The following is a 19,250-nucleotide window of genomic DNA, read 5'->3' on the forward strand; positions in this document are numbered from 1 at the left end:
ACCTATGATAAAATTTCCATTGAACAGTGACATTTTAGAGGAGTCAAGGAATTAATCCTACAAATGGACATAACTTTCCTTTACTCCAGCGTGTTTTATGGAAGAGCAAGCAAATAAATAGCGGTTTGCCATAATGACATGAAACCACTGGTTGGTTTTTGGTAGACAACCATGTTCTACAGTGCTGCTTTCCTTACTCCTCTGGTTGAAAAATGGGATAAGGTAAGACTGACTGCATGGTTTCCCAGCATCAGAGAGGCTGATTTGAAAGTTGCTACTGTTTTTTGCAGAAAACCATAGACAGTGACAAATTGTTTCAGGCTAGTCTCAATGTAAGATGACAGTGCGTGGGCTTAAAAAGGAGTGGATGATTATTAACCCTCATTCTGGTGGTTTGGAAAAATTCTAGCTAGTGCCCATATGGTTTCTATGGGGCCAAAAATAAGGGTTTGTTGGTCAGCTAGAGAGGGTAGTTAGATCATCCATGTAATTTATTCAGGGAAGCCTACAACACCTCCACCTAAAAACTGTACTTGAATCACCTCCACCAGATCATCCGCTGTAGCTATTACCTTTTGTACCACCTCCCCTTCCCATTAGATTGTAAACTCCATGAGCAGGGCCCTCCTATTTCTTCTGTATTGAACTGTATTGTAATTGTACTGTCCACCTTTATATTGTAAAATGCTGCACAAACTGTTGGCGCTATATAAATCCTATATATTAATAATAATAATAATGTAATAACCTCACCCATTTGCTTTACTATCTATTTCCATTACTGTTGCCATAGATTCCCTTTGGGGTTGAGAAGGACAGATAACTTTTTTAATTCAGCAAACTGCCCTCCTGTTTAAGTATAGTTCTGGTGGACTTGCAGAACGCTGAATCAGATGAGATTCCTTGTTGCCTGTAGCTGGGTCCAGAAAAAGGAGTGGTTTCTATGCAGAAGGGAATCTGATTTTGGACTCTCCAGCTTTAGTAAATAAACCCCTATGTGTTCCATCAGCCTCAAAAAACTTCCCTTACTTTCCCTGACTGAGCCAAAACCTCCTCTATTTGTGTGTGAGTGTGACACGTTCCCCCTCCCAGGCACTGCAGCTTACAGCTGAAGTGTTGAAGTTGAAGTTGAAGCAAAAGAGGCAATAATGTTAATCCACAAAACAGTGAGCAGGACTAGGTATGGCCAGGTGCTAATTGACAAGCTACAGGCTTGTGCTGGGATGTTGGGGTCGATGTGGGAGAGGGACCCATGGGAATTCGGAACCTCCCTTTAAAATAAAGGGGTCCTCAGCACTTCCCCCTTATGTGAATCAGTAAGAGGTATATAAAGCCCCTTATTACTCATTCACAAAAAAAGCAAAGTAGTAAATAAACACACAGCCACAAAGAAAATCTACTTATAAATAAATAAACATTGTTCCCGAAATCCAATGTCAATTATATAGTCCAGCGATGAAGATCAATTGTCAGTCACAATGAGTGATTACCTGCGTCACAGTGATCTTCTTCCCAGCTTCTGATCCCCAGCATCACAGCTACCCATCTGACTGCTAAATGTCAACAAAGTAGTCAAGTAATTTGCACTGGTGTTTTCTTAAATATAATTTTGTGAGGATTTACATTTTGTCTGGTTTATGTACGGTTTTTGAAACAGTGAGCACTGTTTTTTTCTTGCTTAAAGAGTAACTCCAGCTGTGATGAGAAAAAAACATTCTCCTCTGGGTGATCTATGTACATTGCAGGGATTTAACAAGATTTGTTGCAGATTCCTACTTTCTGTTGTTCTGAAAAAATAGCTGTTTGTTGGTCTGTGTCCATGTGCAAAGTGAATGGAGATGTAATTACCCCCTTGGGAGTGAGGAACAATCCAAATAGCTTTGGATGTGATCAGGGGCGGACTGACAACTCATGGGGCCCCCGGGCAATAGGGGATCATGGGGCCCCTGTGTCCTTGCCAAAACTCAAAAAAGCCTATGAAAATGGTACCAGGGGCATCTCATGGGGCCCCCTACTGACCCCGGGCCCTCGGGCAGTGCCCGAGTTTCAAATGGTCAGTCCGCCCCTGGATGTCATTACACCCTTGGGTGTAAGGATGCCCAAAACCTGATTTATATCTTTGCACAGACTTCTGGAAAAATCAGTGAGCCAATCTCAGAAGCAGGGAATTACTTTTTTGGGGGGGTCGTTCCGTACAGCATCTGTGTACAGAATACTTCCAAGTTGCCATATTGCATTGTACTTCACACAAAATTACAGGGCTGCAGTTTGAAAAGGAAAGGCACTTTTGAATAATGTTATATTACAACATGGCTTGTGTCACAATTGTATATGACGTGTTATTTGTTTTTATACTGAGTATTTTTTTTCCACAAAAGTGAAGCTATTCTTTAACTTCTGAGGTACTCTGGATCATCGATGAACATCTCAAATGAACACATGACAAAGATGACTGCATGACAAGAGTATTGGTTTCGATATATTTGTATGAATAAAGTTATATCCGACCTGCAATGATCTTGAGGTCTATTTTAAAGGGTGAGCACATTTCCAATAGTTTAGGTAAGTGTCTTCATGTAAACATGATAATTTTGAAGGTGGTACAAGATGACAGGCTTTGAAGGTGTAGATGGACCAAAAAAAGGTTTAATAGAAGGGATATATATATACATCAGATCTCAATAGGGAAACATATCATGCTGGATATTTATACTGATATGGACTGGGCAATGTGTTAGGAATGTGTGGATGCCCCATCATTTGCTGGAAATGTAAATTTTCAACCTACAGAGGACCGAATTCAAAGACACCCCAAAAATCAAAGTGAAATGATGCAGCAGGCTAGTCCATTTTGCCGAAATATCATTGCAGCAACTCAGAATGGTACTGTCAGGGCTCCGGGAATGACCAGAGGTGTGTGGACTGACACAGGGAAACACAGACTTCAGGTATAGCGTGTAAATAATATAATTTATTAAGGGCAACACAAACATAAACGCAGTGCAACAAACCAAACCCAAAGCTAACACAAATACGTACAACAAGGTGAAACAAACACAAACTTTAACTGATATATATATACATGGAGCACAACGTAGTCAGGCGGGCTGGGTCGGTAGCTAACGGGCAGACAAGGTACAAGGAGTAGGCAGAAGATTGGTCAGGAGTAGCCGAGGTCGGTGCAGGCAGAGTTCAAGCAGAGTCAGGATCAAGCAGAGTCAGGATCAGGCAGGAAGCAGACAGGATGCAGGTACAGGGGCTCATGGGAACAATACACCAAGGCCCTGACTGCAGGCCTGGCCATTCCTTAAATACACCACCTGCAATCAGCCTCAGGTGATGGCTTGATTGCAGGAGTGAGCTTCTGGCTGCTGAGAGCACCCGCTGGCCAGCCCTGATACTGCAGCCCACAAGGCAGGTGAGTCCCACCACCATTGGCGAGTCCATTCCTGACAGGCACTCAGTAGTTTGTATGGCCTCCACGTGCTTGTATGCATGCTTGACAATGTCGGGGCATGCTCCTAATGAGACAACGGATGATGTGCTGGGGTATTTCCTCTCAGATCTGGACCAGGGCATCACTTAGCTTCTGGACAGTCTGAGGTGCAACCTGTCACGGTCAGATGGACTGAAACATGATATCCCAGAGGCGTTCTATTGAATTTAGGTCAGGCGAGCATGGGGGCCATTCAATGTTATCAATTCCTTCATCCTCCAGGAACTGCCTCACCACATGAGGCCGGGCATTGTCGTGCACCATGAGGAACCCAGGACCCACTACACCTGACAATGGGTCCAAGGATTTCATCCTGATACCTAATGGCAGTCAGGGTGCCATTGTCTAGCCCAGAGGTGGGCAAACTGCGGCTCTCCAGCTGTTGTGGAACTACATTTCCTATGAGGCATTACACAGCTATGACTTGCAGAGCCGCAGTTTGCCCACCCCTGGTCTAGCCTGTAGAGATCTTTGCATCCCTCCATGGATATGCCTCCCCAGACCATTACAGGCAGCATAATGTTCTCCACGGCTTCTTCAGACCCTTTCACATCTGTCACATGTGCTCAGGGTGAACCTGCTCTCATCTGTGAGAAGCATAGGGCACCAATGGTCGACCTGCCAATTCTGGCATTCAATGGCAAATGCCAATTGAGCACTAAGGTGCTGGGCAGAGATAACAGGGCCCACTAGAGGACGTCAGACCCTCAGGCCACCCTCAAGTCTGTTTCTGATTGTTTGGTCAATGACATTCACACCAGTGGCCTGCTGGCGGTCATTTTATTGGGCTCTGGCAGTGCTCATCCTGTTCCTCCTTGCACAAAGGAGCAGATACCGGTTCTGCTGATGGGTTAGGGACCTTCTAAGACCCTGTCCAGCTATCCTAGAGTAACTGCCTGTCTCCTGGAATATCCTCCATGTCTTGAGACTGTGCTGGGAGACACAGCAAACCTTCTGGCAATGGCACGTATTGATGTGCCATCCTGGAGGTGTTGGACTGCCTGTACAACCTCTGTAGGGTCCAGGTATCACCGCATGCTACCGCATGTACAGTGCACCTCATAAAGCACTGCAGAAACAGATTAAATGCAAACTGCCCAGGTGTGAACCTAGCCCTGCATATGATTTTGTCTGTTGTACTATTGGTTGCAAAAACCAATCGATATACTCCCCCAATCATGCTGTTACAAATTCTATGCCATTCATTATAGGTCTCCCAGAGGGGTTCTCCTTGTCTTTATGTATTTTAGGTAGAATATACAATACAGGGATTTTGACCAACTCAGGTATCGGATATCTTGCTTCTTTGTTATCCAGAATCAGTTTCTTTATTCCTTTTTTTACCATCTTATCTAAATTCCTTTTAAATTCCATCGTTGAATTATTTCTTAATTTCTCATAGGTATTGTCGTCCTCCAATAATATCATCACCTCTCTGTTATACATTTCTTTATACAGGACGACAATTCCCCCCCCCCCCCCCATTTGTTTACAGGTCTCACCACTATATCTTTTCTTTCTTCCACACTTTCAATTCTAGATTTGTAGGGAGGCAGCTCCATAGATTTTATTTGCTTAATATACTATAAATAAACGTGCCCCCCAATGTAAATCCAACATCATTCATGATGAACACTGACCCACACCAAAAAAAAAACAAAAAACACTGCCCACTGAAAATGACAGGTTCTGTCAAGAGACACTCACTGAATGACAGCTGCTTCTCCTCTGGGTGACTACACCCTCTGTGACATCACTTGGAGTCCCCATCCATTACATCAGAGGGGGTGTGGACGCCATGTGACATCACTGTGTGACAACCACCCCCATGTTTACTTAGCAATGGAGGAGAAGCTGCTTTCAATCGGTGATGGGACCAGTTGGGATTTTTTTTTTGTGTGGGTCAGCATTCATCCTGATTGATGCTGGATATAAATGGGGAAACGTATATATATTTTTATTTTTTTTCATAAAGGATTTGTCAAAAACTGTTTCTGCTTTTATTTACTTTGCCCGTTTTTTTGGTGAATGAGTAGAGGTGGTATGTACCCCATACTTATTCACATGGGGGGGTGGTATCTGGGGGCCCCCTTGTTAAAGAAGAGGCCATTTTCCTCATTAACATATGAACAAGGTGCTTTTGGGATGCCTGACCCCCCAAACCATCCCCCTATGTTGAGGGCATGTAGCTTGGAATGCTTCTGGAGGGGTGTGGCGCTCACTTCCCTCCCCACTTTATTGGCCTGCTGGGCTGCATGCTCCGATAAGGGTCTAGTGTGCACTTTGGAAGGAAGCCCATGCCATTTTTTGGGGCATAGAGTTTCCCTTAAAATTCATACCATACCTGAAGGTATGCATCAAAGCTGCAAGCAAGTCACATCAAAATCACAAGTAAGTTGCATCAAAGTTGACAGCAAGTTGGACTGAAGTCACAAGCAAATTGCCAAAAAAACATAAAGACATAATGAATGAATCCGAAAAATATGAAACAATATACAAAACAAATATGAATATACAAAACTAATTCCAAAAATGAATCATTCTAACATATGAGGAAACAAAATTATTGGCTCATGAGCAGCAAAGTCTTCCCTCACTTGTAGGCATTTATATATTCATTATCAAAAAAATGTAATGAATTCTTATTTAGTGCTATAAAACATCTAAATGTACATAAAGCGTCATCTGGTTCAGCTTTAATTTGTTAGTCAGATCAATCTAAATTTGCTAGTAGACAGAACACTACCTTCTCCCTAGATTGACAGTGCTGCTGCCCAAAGGTGTCTCCATTGCTCCTCCATTCAGAGTAGAGACACTCTAAAACTCTATTATTACCATTTTAAATTCAAATAACTGGAAAGTTTTACATAGAAAAATTAATAGGTCACATGGCCACATTAAAAGTCAGAGAAGCGGATACCTAGATATACCCTAGGAATATTGTTAAGGTTACTAAAGCTGTTTTCAGATGACTCTAAATGGTGACATTTAAACAACTCAAGGAATTAATACTTTAATTGTGGGTATAGACCATTGCTATACACTAAGACATATCACATGGTAAAGAGTTGCAACCCAGTAATTAGATCTTTAGAAGAGAACTGCATGGGTCTGCTCTTTCAGCTGTAGTCATCACATTTGGGGATTTTTAAGATCTAATATACCTGTATTACATTTTTGTTTATTGGTTTAATACCACTTTCAATTCAAACAACTGGAAAGTTTACATAAGAAACTGATAAGGTCACATGGGCAAATTATAGGTCAGAGTGGCGAATACTGTAGGATTATTGCTGAGGTCTCTAGCGCTGTTTTTAGATGACTCTAAATGGTGACATTTAAACAATGAAAGGAATTAATACTTTAATTGCGGGTATTGACCATTTTTATCAACTATGACACATCACATGGCAAAGAGTTGCAACACAATAAATAGATCTTTAGAAGAGAGCTGCATGGATCTGTTCTTTCAGCTGCTACTAGGCTCAAATAGCCATGCATCTTTGTTCTACTTTCTTTGTGCTACTGCTTCTAACATGGATGGAACAAGGTAAGACTGACACACACTGGCCTGTTTCACTACAGTGTACAAAGTGACATAGCTGATAGCCTCCAATCAGGTCTCTCATTTGTTATGACAGAAGAAAGTTTAAATCTCATTGGTTTTTGTAGATTGATATGCAACATTACTGCATTATTGAATAAATCCATTAGATTTAAATTTCCACACTGTCATCCAGCCATTAGACAGATGTAGATTGTATTATTTTACTTGCTGAGCATGACAATGGCAGGGGATCCTCTCCCTGTACTCTCTGTACCTGTGAAGGAATTAATTACAAGTCCCATCTGCAACCGACAACTTAATGAACGGCAAGGGCACTGATGAGCACTCTCTGCGATTCAGTAACTGTCTGACCCCACAGGAGATATGGGCAGACAGCTATACTGAGTGTTTCTAGAAGTCTTACATTGAACCCGTGATCCACTGATCGTGATTGAATTAACTGCGAGGGCACTGATGAGCCCTCTCTTAGCTCATTGATTCCTTCTTTTTTTATGGACAGCCATACTGAGTGTCTGCAGAAGTCTGATAATGTTTTACAGACTGCAGTGTAAAAAAATGACACATTTTACCTGAAATATGTGCATTTATTTATTTTTTACAAAAGGTGAACATTTTAAATGATCTTCACCAAATCTCATACTCAACAGAATGAATTGGATTGCAAAGGGCATGCCAGGGCTGACCAGAAGGACTTTTGACAAGCAGCAGGCAATCTAGTGAGTAATATGTACCTGGATCATGGACAGATGATCAAAAGATTAGGAGGGGATTGTGGGGTGAAGGATGTTGCACTTACCAGGAGTAAGTGGTCTCAGGGGTTGAAATTTCAACCTAGCCCCATGCTCCAGGGGGGGGCGTGCAGCATCAGGAGGAATATGGGGAGGATTGGTTCCTTTTTCATGGATGCTCAACCTGTGGCCCTCCAGCTGTTGCGGAACTACAAGTCCCATCATGCCTCTGCCTTTGGGAGTCATGCTTATAACTGGCAGTGGCTTGCAATACTTTATGGGACTTGTAGTTCCACAACAGCTGGAGGGTCACAGGTTGAGCACTCTTGCTCTACATGCTGTCCGGCCTCCCCTCCTATCCACCTCCTGCTGTGATTGGGGCCCTGTGTGATCCCCTGGCACCCCATCATCCCCAAAGTGCTGCAGTGCTCCCCCCTCTCCTCTCCCGTCAATTGATGCAGAACATGTGTCAGGATGGATAGCAGAAAAGGGGCCGGTAAATATCTCATTTACCGGCACCTTCCTTGTCTTAATTAATAGAGTCAGTGATCAGTAACGATTGCTGACTTTGTTCATTTATAATTGAAGCATAGTAAACTGTGCTTACTATGTTCAGTTTGAGAATGAATGGGGAACTCTGCACAGAGCAATTCCTGTTCATTCATTCTTTTCTGCTGAGGCTGCAGAGATAGAGATTGAGGGCTGTGTCCTCAATCTCCTTTCAACGTCTCAAAGGTGAAACACCAGAGGTCTGTTTAGCTCCTGATATTTCACCAAAGTCTCCCAACAGGGCTCCTATAATTTCTAAAAAATAAAATTTTAAAAATTAAATAAATAGCATGGTAAAAAAATAACAATATAAAAAAATAACAAGCAAAAAAACTAACAACACCAGTTGCGGAACTACCAGTGGCGGAACTACCGTGGAGGGGCCCAAGAAGGCATGCAGAGGGTCCACTGCAGAACATATGTAAGGGTCCTGCTGCAGGACCCTAATAAAGGGCCCCATGACAGGAGTAAGGCTCCGGTATTAGTGGGAAGGGCCACGGCTGGGGGTCAGGGGGGCTCTTTATGGTTTCTTGTACCAGTGTCTTGAAGGTTCTAGTAATGCCTCTGGCAGTTACACTTTAAGTAGGTGCATTCAGTTCCTTCTGGGTCATGTGCTGAACACATGGCAAGTCTGTCTTCACTCCTCACTACCATCCATTTCCCAAAGCATTGTGTTACTCTTACTTTTTCCTTTCCCTCATCTATGATGCATTTAAATATTTGACCTATTGTTTAATCTTGTTGGATTGTTTTAAATTCACTAAGCATATTATCCAAGTGTAGGCAAGTGCTGTGCCACTACCCCCCTTCCTAACCAGGCCATTTTGTGCATTACGGCGCAACGTTAATTTAACTGACAATTGCGCAGTCATGCAACGCTGCACTCAAATTAAATTTACGTCCCTTTTTCCCCACAAATAGAACTTTCTTTCGGTGTATTTGATCACCTGTGCATTTTTTATTTTTTGCACTATTAAAAAAAATAAGACAGGCAATTTTGAGAAAAAACAATATTTTTTTAATTTTGCTAATAAACATGTCCAATAAAAAAATGTAAAAAATCTAATTTCGTTAGATTTGCTAAAAAAATCCCAATATGTGTAAATTAATTGGTTTACGTGAATGTTATAGTGATTACAAATGGCGGTATATACACTGGGATTTTTTTTAAATTTGTTATTTTTACTAGTAATGGCAGCGATCAGCGACTTATAGCGGGACTCCCGGACTGCAATGGGCATTCTGACACTGGGGGGAACACAGCTGGTGTCACTGACATCCACACTGACAACAATACAGCGATCAGTGCTAATAAAAAGCACTGACACTGTACTAATGGCACTGGGCAGAAAGGGCGATCATGTGGGGCGATCAAAGGGTTAACTGTGTGCTGTGTTAGTGCTTCACTGTAAGCACACTGCTTTCTATGGCTGTGCTATGCGCAGCCACGCAAAGCAGTGTGCAGGAGCTGACAGGGGAGAGAACTGTATTGTTTACAAACGGTTCTCCCCCCCAACGGAGATGCTCAGCACTCACCGGCTGGGACCTGGTGATTGACAGCCAAGGTCGCGAATGGTGGCGCGGGCAGGGCATGCTTGCACCCCCTACCCAGAACTGCAAAATCACGTATACATACATGATTTTGCACACCCCTACCAGCCTGTAGCAGTACTACTGCTCTAGGGCAGATGGGAAGTGGTTAAACTCCTTGCAATGTACATTGATCACCCAGAGGGGATTGTTTTTCTCTCAAACAAGTCATTAAGAAATTACATATCTATGTTCTGAACAAGCAGTAAAAGTATTTTCAAACAACCATTCATTTGCCTCTGTAGATGCCAGCATTGTAGAATAATTAATCTTCAAAAGTTACAATAGATGCACTGAAATCACAGCTTTTATCTAGAGCAGCTGCCAGCTTTCCATTGTAAACTAGCAGATGTTTTTAAGCTGTTAAAAATCCAATTGAAACATGATTTGAGCCTTTGTTGTGATCTTTGAGAACCTTTGTAAATTAAAACATTCTTAGTACAAGCTACTGGAAACACTGGAGATGGCATGTTTTAAACCCCTTTTACTGCTTTTTAGGAATATTTAAATCCTTTAGAGTAGCTGTAAATCTCACATATACCCAGTGAAGTGACTAGCCTCAGGTGATACACAGAGATGAAACAAATAAGTTATACCTGTTTATCTGCAGCCCCCTCTTCTCTACATCCATTGATTTCTCAGCTCTGAAAAACAGGTGGTGGGGAGCTGATGTTACACTCTGCAGAGCTCAGTAAGGGAATCTCTGAGCCCTGATTACAGGGAAGGGACACCCCCCCACTTCACACAGCACACAGGAACAGAGTTGAGGCTGTCAATCATAGGCTGTGTGCTGGAGCTCCCTCCCCCGTCACCTTTTTTCTCTTGGTGTCAGAAAAACTTGTTAGATGTGACTGATAACAGAGTAAAGAGGCAGTAGAGAGAAATGACACTTAGTACTTTGGATTGAGACAAGTACATACTATACAGAGATATGCTTTGTTAATATTTCATGTTTGAGGTATACAACCACTTTAATGTTTAAAACTTGAACACATGCACACTTTAAAAAAATATATCTTGAAAATAACTGACAGTATTTTAATTTTTTTTCTTACAGGTAGCTGCGCCATATGTAATGGCAAACCTTTGACTCCTGAGAAAACGGAGCTTTTTGCACTTTATGACAAAATAGAGGCAGCTTTAAGCCCTCTCCTACCATCAAAAGATCTTAAAGATGTGGTGCATGACATTAATGGAAAGCTAAAGTCTAGATTTTGTGACATTAATATTGAAAGTAGTGCTATACTGGAGATTCTCAAATTAGGGAATGAAATCCTGAACAAAGTTCTAAACAAGAAAATTAGCACCAATGAAATCATTGCTTTTCTGACAAAAGCTGTTTTTGATAACTTTGATAATATGATAAGCACACTGATGAATAAACCAAACAACAAAGCTCAATCGGCAATATATAACTTTTAACACAGTCAAGTATTAATATTACATAACATTTCCTCTATGAATTACTGGCCGAATAACTCAAGATTTGATCCAGATGACTCATTTTCAGTCACAACAAGAAACTTGAAAATATGGTGGACACCATAAAGTGTTTCTAAAGGTCTTCTTTTTTTTTTTTTAAATATTAAGCATGTCATGGCTTTCTGTTATGTGCAATGGTCATCTCCTGGGGTAGAAATACGGTTTTCTATATATGGTTTTCGTCTTCCACCAAACAAGAAGCCAAATGGGCAAAAGACTGAACTATCGGCTCATCCCTATCTTCAATCAATAAATATATTGGACCATTAATTCCTACTTGCTTTGCTGTTTAGAAATCATATTTAAAAACACTTTTTTTAATGGAGAATCAGTCCCATATGGACCCCTTTCTGCAAGCACATAGAGATCCAACTGTCATGCAACTCCTGGGTCTTACCAGAACTGAAAATGTTATTTTCCAGGTTTCACCTGTAATGCCACTTGTTACTGAAGTGTAGAATTTCAGTCCTCTATGGGAAAAATTCTATTTTTTCTGTTGGGCTTAAAGGCTACTATAGCTACATCCTCATCATTTCTGTGCTACACAAGTCTCTGATACAGAACAGCCATGAAACAAGGAGTTCTGGCTGTATGCTGCTGCAGGTCAAGGTCTGGGGGCAAGCCAGTCCACTTTAAAAACAGGACAGACTACCTTTAACAGTAAATCTGTTATGTGAGAAATAGAGGGTTGTGATTGTGGACTTCCTTTTGAAAATGCTAATTTACTGTCTATTATACTGGCCTGCTGGTTTCAGTTATTTCTAAATGACAGATATGGACAAATCCAAGATCACAAAAAAAGACTCTTACCAGCATAATTGTTCTGTGTCGGTGATTGCCACTATTGAAGCCAGATGGCCAGCATGACAACTAGACAAAAACATGACTTTGTCACGTTAATAAAAAAAAAAAAGAGTTGCTAACAGGTATAAAGTGTAGGCACCTACTTCATCAGCGTTCAGTGCCTTCACTCTGCCTGAATGCTTGGCTGGTCTGATTGGGCAAAGCTTCAACACTTCCTTCAAGTCTTCTACTGTTGTACACATATAGCTAGTGAGAGGTGATTACTTAAGCGAGCATGCCTGAAAACTAGGAGGTTATCCTAAAATATTCCTTAGTTAGTAAGGAATTACTTAAGAATGCTACAGGTAGTGTCTAATGCAACTAATTTGCTTACACTTAAATATGTCCATGTTACTAATCCATGTGTAAGTTTGAAGAGAAAATATATTGCTTGTTTAGGAACTGTACCCTGTCTTTTTTTTCTAATAGGCTCAATGAAAACCTTTCATTTCCTAATATTATACAAATACAAATAAATATCAATGATTCAATGGCATTGTCTGTTTTTTATCTTTTTTCAGTCTAGGTTCACACCTATGCAGGTTGCGTTTGATGCGTTTCTGCATTGCGTTTTGCGATTTTTTCTTTTCATTTTTTTATTTTTCTTGTTGCTAGGCAGATTTTAAAAGCAAAACGCATAAAAAAAGTGGCAAAAATGCAGCAATAACTCAATACATGCTTTTCTGCAGCTTTCCCATTGAAATATATAGAACCAAAGACGCAACATTTTGCATTAAAGAAAATCGCACGTACTGGGTGAAAACGCAGAGTTGTGAACATGTCCCATAGGAAATCATGTTAAATGGACTGTACTGCATTTCTGCAAAACGCTGCAGAAAACGCTTAGGTGTGAACCTAGGGTCAAGGTGATGATACACATCAGTCTGGCATGGTCAAGTTATGAAAGAGTCTAAAGAAGAACTCTAAGAAAGAGGAGTTTTGATAAAATATATTACTTCTAAGTTCGTATATAGCTCTACCCTCTCAGGAGCCGATGGATTTTGCGTCTCCCTTTGTCTGCACATTCAGGCAACACACATTTTTTCAGCTTGCATCCTCAGTCAATAACCAGTGCTTGAGCTTATTTTTATGTTTTATTGAGGAAATATAAACTTGGAAGGAGATAAGGGTTTATGGGATGCCCAAACAACGAGTTTAACAATGACTTAGAGGACAACTTCTCTATATACAACTTGCAGCAAAATGGATCCTAGACAATACTCCTTCCAGAATAATGTCAGTCCTTAATGGATTGGTAGAAAATATCACATTTTTTTAGGAGCTCTATGTCACCTTAGTGGAAAATAGCAAAGTCCCAACTGTATGCAGGAGCTCTTTGTCCCCTTAGTAGGAATATAGTCAGCATCTGGCTTCTACGAGTGAAACCCAGAGCAATGGAGAGGTTAAGGTAAGTTGTGGCACTGTTCCTTTTTAGGCTAGCTAAATATTACATCCTGCTGCCTTCTTCCTTTTTTGGCTCTAGGGGTGGTAAGTAGAGGCAGTAACACTGTCCCCTGAAATCCTGCTGCTCGGCAAAGACTGCTCTTCAGGCCTCCTGCTGTACAGGTCCTCCATTGCAATACAGGGTGTCACCTGGTTGAGATTGAAGGGCGGTGAAGATCCTTCTGATCAAACTGCTGTTTTCCTTCCTTCCTCAGCTTCTGCCTGGCAGCAGAGCCTCCAGCCCCGGGAGCCCCCTGCAGGGCTCTTGATCCTCAACTCAGCACTCCATTCTCCAACCAAAAACTACTCCACCAGTTCCTTCATCTTACAACACCTGTATAATGAATAACTGACTGTTTACACATCTGATTAATGAGCAGCAGATTCCTCCAACACAGGTGGGCAGTCAGATAGTCATTATCCAGAAATGTAATGATTTCTTTTTTAGTTCTATAAAACATCTAAATGTAAAAAAAGTTTTATCCGGAGTTCAGTTTTAATTTGAAGTCAAGTCTATCTAAATTTTCTCGTAGGCTTAACACTACCTTTTCCTTAGACTGAAAGTGCTGCTGCCCAAAGATGTCTCCATTGCTCCCCCATTCAGAGAAGAAACACTCTAAGATAGGAAGTGTGCTACTGGCTGGATCACCAGGTAAATGTAAAGGAATAAAAAACTGAAAAAAGGAAACTAATGTAGTCACCACATTTAAAGTAATTTTAAAGGCATGTAGCACTATCCCCTCAAGGGACGCTGAGTCATTTTTGGGTTCCCTGTCTTGCCTGAACCTGCTCTGAAAGCTCAACCCCTGCTGACACCACCTTAACCCTCCGACCAGAAGAACCCTCTGGCTGCAACCATAAAATAGACTCACACACAGTTTAGGGTGAATATATATTTTGGTTGTATTAAGGTAAAAAGTAAGCACAGTAAGGCAACAAAGAAATATGTGCTTGAAATAACAGTTATCACTCTTAATAACAACCAGCACAATCTCAATCAGTTCTAGATGTCCTGCAATTCAGGATGTAAATGGTAGTCCCAATCCTGAGATATTTCCTCCCCAATGAGCAAAGAAAAACTACAAACAGAAAGGCTAGCTCATTTTGGGCTCTCAGGGCTTGTGACTGGGTTTAATTGTGAGAAAAGACGAGATCTTCACTTAAGTAGATCAATGTTCCTTTAAACTGCAGTGTCTTATCATATGTGCACTCGATGGGGCCCTAGATGGTCCACACAAACATTCAAATCTTCCTTAGGGCAAATGTAGAAGCCCCTTATTAAAGGGTGAAAACTGCTCCTTTAAGTGATGTTGAATTTGGATTGTACCCCTTTAAAGCGGTAGTAAACTCTCCAAATCCTATTCTGCTTTTAATCTATTCCATTAAATAAAGGTATTATCACTCATTACACACTGTAGTGCAGCTTCAAACACATATTACTTTCTGATTTTGTAAAGTTATAAAAATTGTTTCTCCTGGGGTTTGGCTACGCCCTTTTAGGTATTGTTTTGTGAGTCCTCAATGCATATTATTTCTGCACTTTCATTTAGTTCTTGCCGAAATCTCACGCATGCGCAATAGTGTCTTATCCAAGCCTCGTTCTGGATCCGACATTCCTATGGCAACCTACTTAATTCCACACTGTCATTTATATTTAATATGTATTTGTTATAATTACTTATAAAAGCTTATTTTTGCCTGTCAGTCTGCTGCAGCTGATCATCTGATGCCGAGGATTACAACTCCATGTGACGTCACACATTCACATAGGGTATAGCAGGAAGCTCAGAAACTATATGTAATCTCGCTGGTTTTGATAGCAGTGCCGCTGGGAATGGAAGTCAGAGACACGGCATCCTGTCTATGGAGCGATGGCACACAGATCGTGCCATCAATCAGGTTAGATATGCACATGCACCGGTGATGTCATTAGACAAAACGGGACGAATTATAAGAAAAGCTAGCAAGTAAGGAGACATCTACAATCAGGGATGATTAAGGTTTTTCATGCTAATTTCATTGTGCTAAAGTTGTTAGAGAGCATTCACTACCACTTTAACTCCCACAAGATGAGACATAGGATTAGGCAAAGATTGGTGAATGAACAAGACACACTTCTACAGGGATTAGTTCCCCTTTGGACCACAGTGGTAAACTGTGGCAATGAAGGAGCACTTTGGTGAATGAGGCATAGTGTGTTGCAAGCAATAGTACAGCTTGACCTGCAGAGGGCAAACACTGTGGTAGGCTCTTGTGATTGGATATACTGAGAGTGCAATAACTAGTAGGCCGGGAGAACTGGGCCTTAACACATGTAAGTTGGGAAGCAATGTCAGTCAAACTGGGTGAAAAGTAGCTGAATTGAGTAAATTCCTACCAGACTCTGGTAGCTCTCCCCTACTTTGATTGATAGATCAAGAATTCTCAGTTGTGTTAAATTACTTATCCTTGCTTAAATATCCTTTAAATGTTATATAGTACATACAGTATATACAGCAACCAAATAATAAGTGTTATTCAGATTATCTAATGGCAGACATCTTGTTTCAGCCAATAATATTATAAGTATTATACACTGTATGTATGAATTTTAGAACTAGTGCTAATCAACGAGGTAGGTAGGTTAGGAGCACCAAAAACAAAATATAGTTCTCATAACAAATAGGAATAGAACCAAAATTGTATCAGGGATAATGAGCACTACCTTCTTCAGGGTTGCAAAAATGCTTGTCCATTGCAGGCTGGTAGAATATGGAAATTTGGTACCTTGGATGTTTTAGGGGCTTTGGGTAATTCGAGGACATGGATACTTCAGTGAGCCTAATGATTATGGTATATCAGCCTCAATTTTTATTTCATAACTGTTTTATTGAAATGATAACAAACAACAAGGCTGTAATAGATGTGTTTCCATTCAATGGGGGTTTCAGTTGAGGTAATACATATAAATTATGAGGGGAAAGGAAAAAAAAATTCCTTTGGGTAATTGTGAATTAAATGAATATAGTAACGAAGAACAAATTAGCATAATCTTGATATGCATTTAATACATTTAGTGCATTTGACAGAATATGCTGAGATTTTATAGTTATTATAGAAGTAATTATTATCAATGGTATTTACTATATACACTGGAATAAGCTCAGACTAACAGATAAAATCAAACATTGCACAAGGCTGTCAGTCAATTGCCAATCTTCTGGTTGCCTTTTTGTCAACATTTAGCAGATTTACAAAGTAGATACAGTATTTACAAATGGTTGGTAATAAAATAATATCAAATCTAAATAGAACACTTCGCTAAAAGGTTGTTGATCCCCAACATATGCATAACATGCTCAAAAGATTGTTTTACTTCTGTCCTTAGCTTTTTATTGCATGCAGTCAATATATATGGACACGTTGTTAATAGCACAGAGAGTGCAATAGTTTTCAAGGTAGATATCCAAGGCAAATCTCCTCTCAGATAACCAACAACTTGGGACAGAAACAAGAACACGTTAAAAACTAAAAGTGATATGATTGACTTGGCAGCTGTGTAGTGAGCTTTGAAGCTGTTGCTTGTGACCATGTCTGCAGTCTTAGTCATGTTTTGTACATGTCTTCTAAGAGAGGATAGAATTGTCATCACTGCCGTAAAGGTTATCAGAATCAACAGTGTCACAAATGTGCAATACAGCACAACCTGCAAAGAGAGATGACTGGTTGTCTGATTTCTTAAAAAAGTGGAAATATTAAAAGAGTTTGTAGAAAAGTTATCAGCTTCATTGATCATCGAAGAAAAACCAACAACCACTGAGATCACCAGTGATGACAACATCAAGTAAGGTAGTAAAACATGAAAGTTATGTATCACCCTGGCGTTTACTGTTGATGAAAAGGGCACTATCTTAATCTGATAGTACAAGGACAACCATGAGGATGACCAAAGACTGTAGCACAAAAAAGCCATCAATAATCCATGAAAAACTGCAGGCATTGGCTGAAGGTATGCAGAAATAGACATTAACCCATTTAAAACCCGAAAACATATCCGTAAACTGTGATTTAAACACATTGTGAATGCTATTACAATAAATGATGCTATTACAATAAATGGAGCAAGTCCTTCTCTGATCCATTGTAACACACAGTTAATTATAATAACCATGTTGCCGAAACCTCCAACAAACATGGCAATGCTGTCAAAGAGTATCATGATTACAATATTGGTCTCCAACATCTTTCTTTGCTCTTAACTGAAGTTCAGAGATGAGATGAGTCGGTGATTTTGTTTTCTACAGTTTTGTCTGCTCTTTTATGTTGTATATATGAAGTCTAATTTTGTTCCTGTTTATCGTCTATTGCCTAATTTTACTGTAGTGCAACGTAACACAGCTTCATAATGCAAATACCAAAAAAAACACAGGCAGTTACCTGAGTATTGAAAATAATAAGCTGAGGAAAATATAACGCTTTCATATGCAGTGTTATTTTGCATAGCAAAAAAGAAAAGTTCATGGCATTAAAGCAGAAAAGGTCACTCTTGCAGCTGTGTTATTCAAATATGTATGTATGTGGCAGTGTACAGAGAAGAAAACCTAACAATAACAAAAGAAATAAAACTTACCCTGACATTAGTGTAATATGGTGCTTTTGACAAATTATTAAAGCCCAACTCCATCCTGCCAAAAAAACATCAACCTCCCTCTTGCTGCTCACCACCCTGAACTTAACTTAAAATATGAAATATTATTATTGTCATGTTCACAAGTCTACTGTAAAGTGACATTCATAGCTTCCAGAGATGAAATTTGGATTTGCTGCAACTTTGGGTTCAAGGTGTCATGCTTGAGCTGACTTTGAAGACAAAGCTTGTCACTTTTCTGTTTGCTGATAAATAAAGTGGATTTTAAGTTTACTGAACTGCCAAAAGCATGTTTACCCCTCTGACCCTGACAATATTTATATGTACACATATATATTCTTATATACATTATTTCACATTCTCCACCCTTTTATTCCAATACCTCTATCTAAGATAGTCTTAATACTTATAGACAGAATCATATTGTGAAGTTCATGTTTGATAAATTAAAGATCAAGTGTAATTTTACTGTCTAACTGTGCCTGATTATTGTAACAAATTAACTTTTAGATGTTCTCAGGTGAGGATAATATTTCAGACAATGTGAAAAGCCATTGTCACTATATTAATGTTTGTAAAACCCTTATAAAAACCGTTCAAAATTAAATCAAGACCTAATTAATTGAAAAAAAAACCCAACAAGACAGTAGGTATGCTGAGCTTAGCCAGGCCATAGATATGCGGTGTTATTTTGCATAGCAAAAAAGAACAGTTCAAGACATTAAAGCAAAAAAAGGCTAAAGATGAACAAGGATTCCATTTTTTCTGTTGCTAAGGGTACACTGTATATACAATGTTACTTTCTATGAAGTGACTCTTTCCAAAATGTATGGTGTGCTAGCAGATTCAGGGGACGTTACAGGACTTGACTTCTTTTCAGACACATCAGGTTCCTGTTTCCCCACAGACTGCTCCTTTGTGTAG

The 19,250-nt window shown here is 40.1% G+C and overlaps 1 long non-coding RNA gene across 1 annotated transcript; it reads left to right on the plus strand.

Moving 5' to 3' along the window:
- The first annotated feature begins 6,966 nt into the window (after positions 1-6,966).
- On the plus strand, positions 6,967-12,752 carry LOC149457764 (uncharacterized). Its single transcript, XR_016313576.1, has 2 exons — positions 6,967-7,046; positions 10,989-12,752. It is a non-coding gene; the product is annotated as an uncharacterized LOC149457764 (long non-coding RNA).
- The last annotated feature ends 6,498 nt before the right edge of the window (positions 12,753-19,250 follow it).

Source organism: Staurois parvus, unplaced genomic scaffold, assembly GCF_062004578.1.
Source record: "Staurois parvus isolate SC_StPar_1 unplaced genomic scaffold, SC_StPar_1.0 ptg000303l, whole genome shotgun sequence".
In the NCBI taxonomy this organism is placed as follows: Eukaryota; Metazoa; Chordata; class Amphibia; order Anura; family Ranidae; genus Staurois; species Staurois parvus.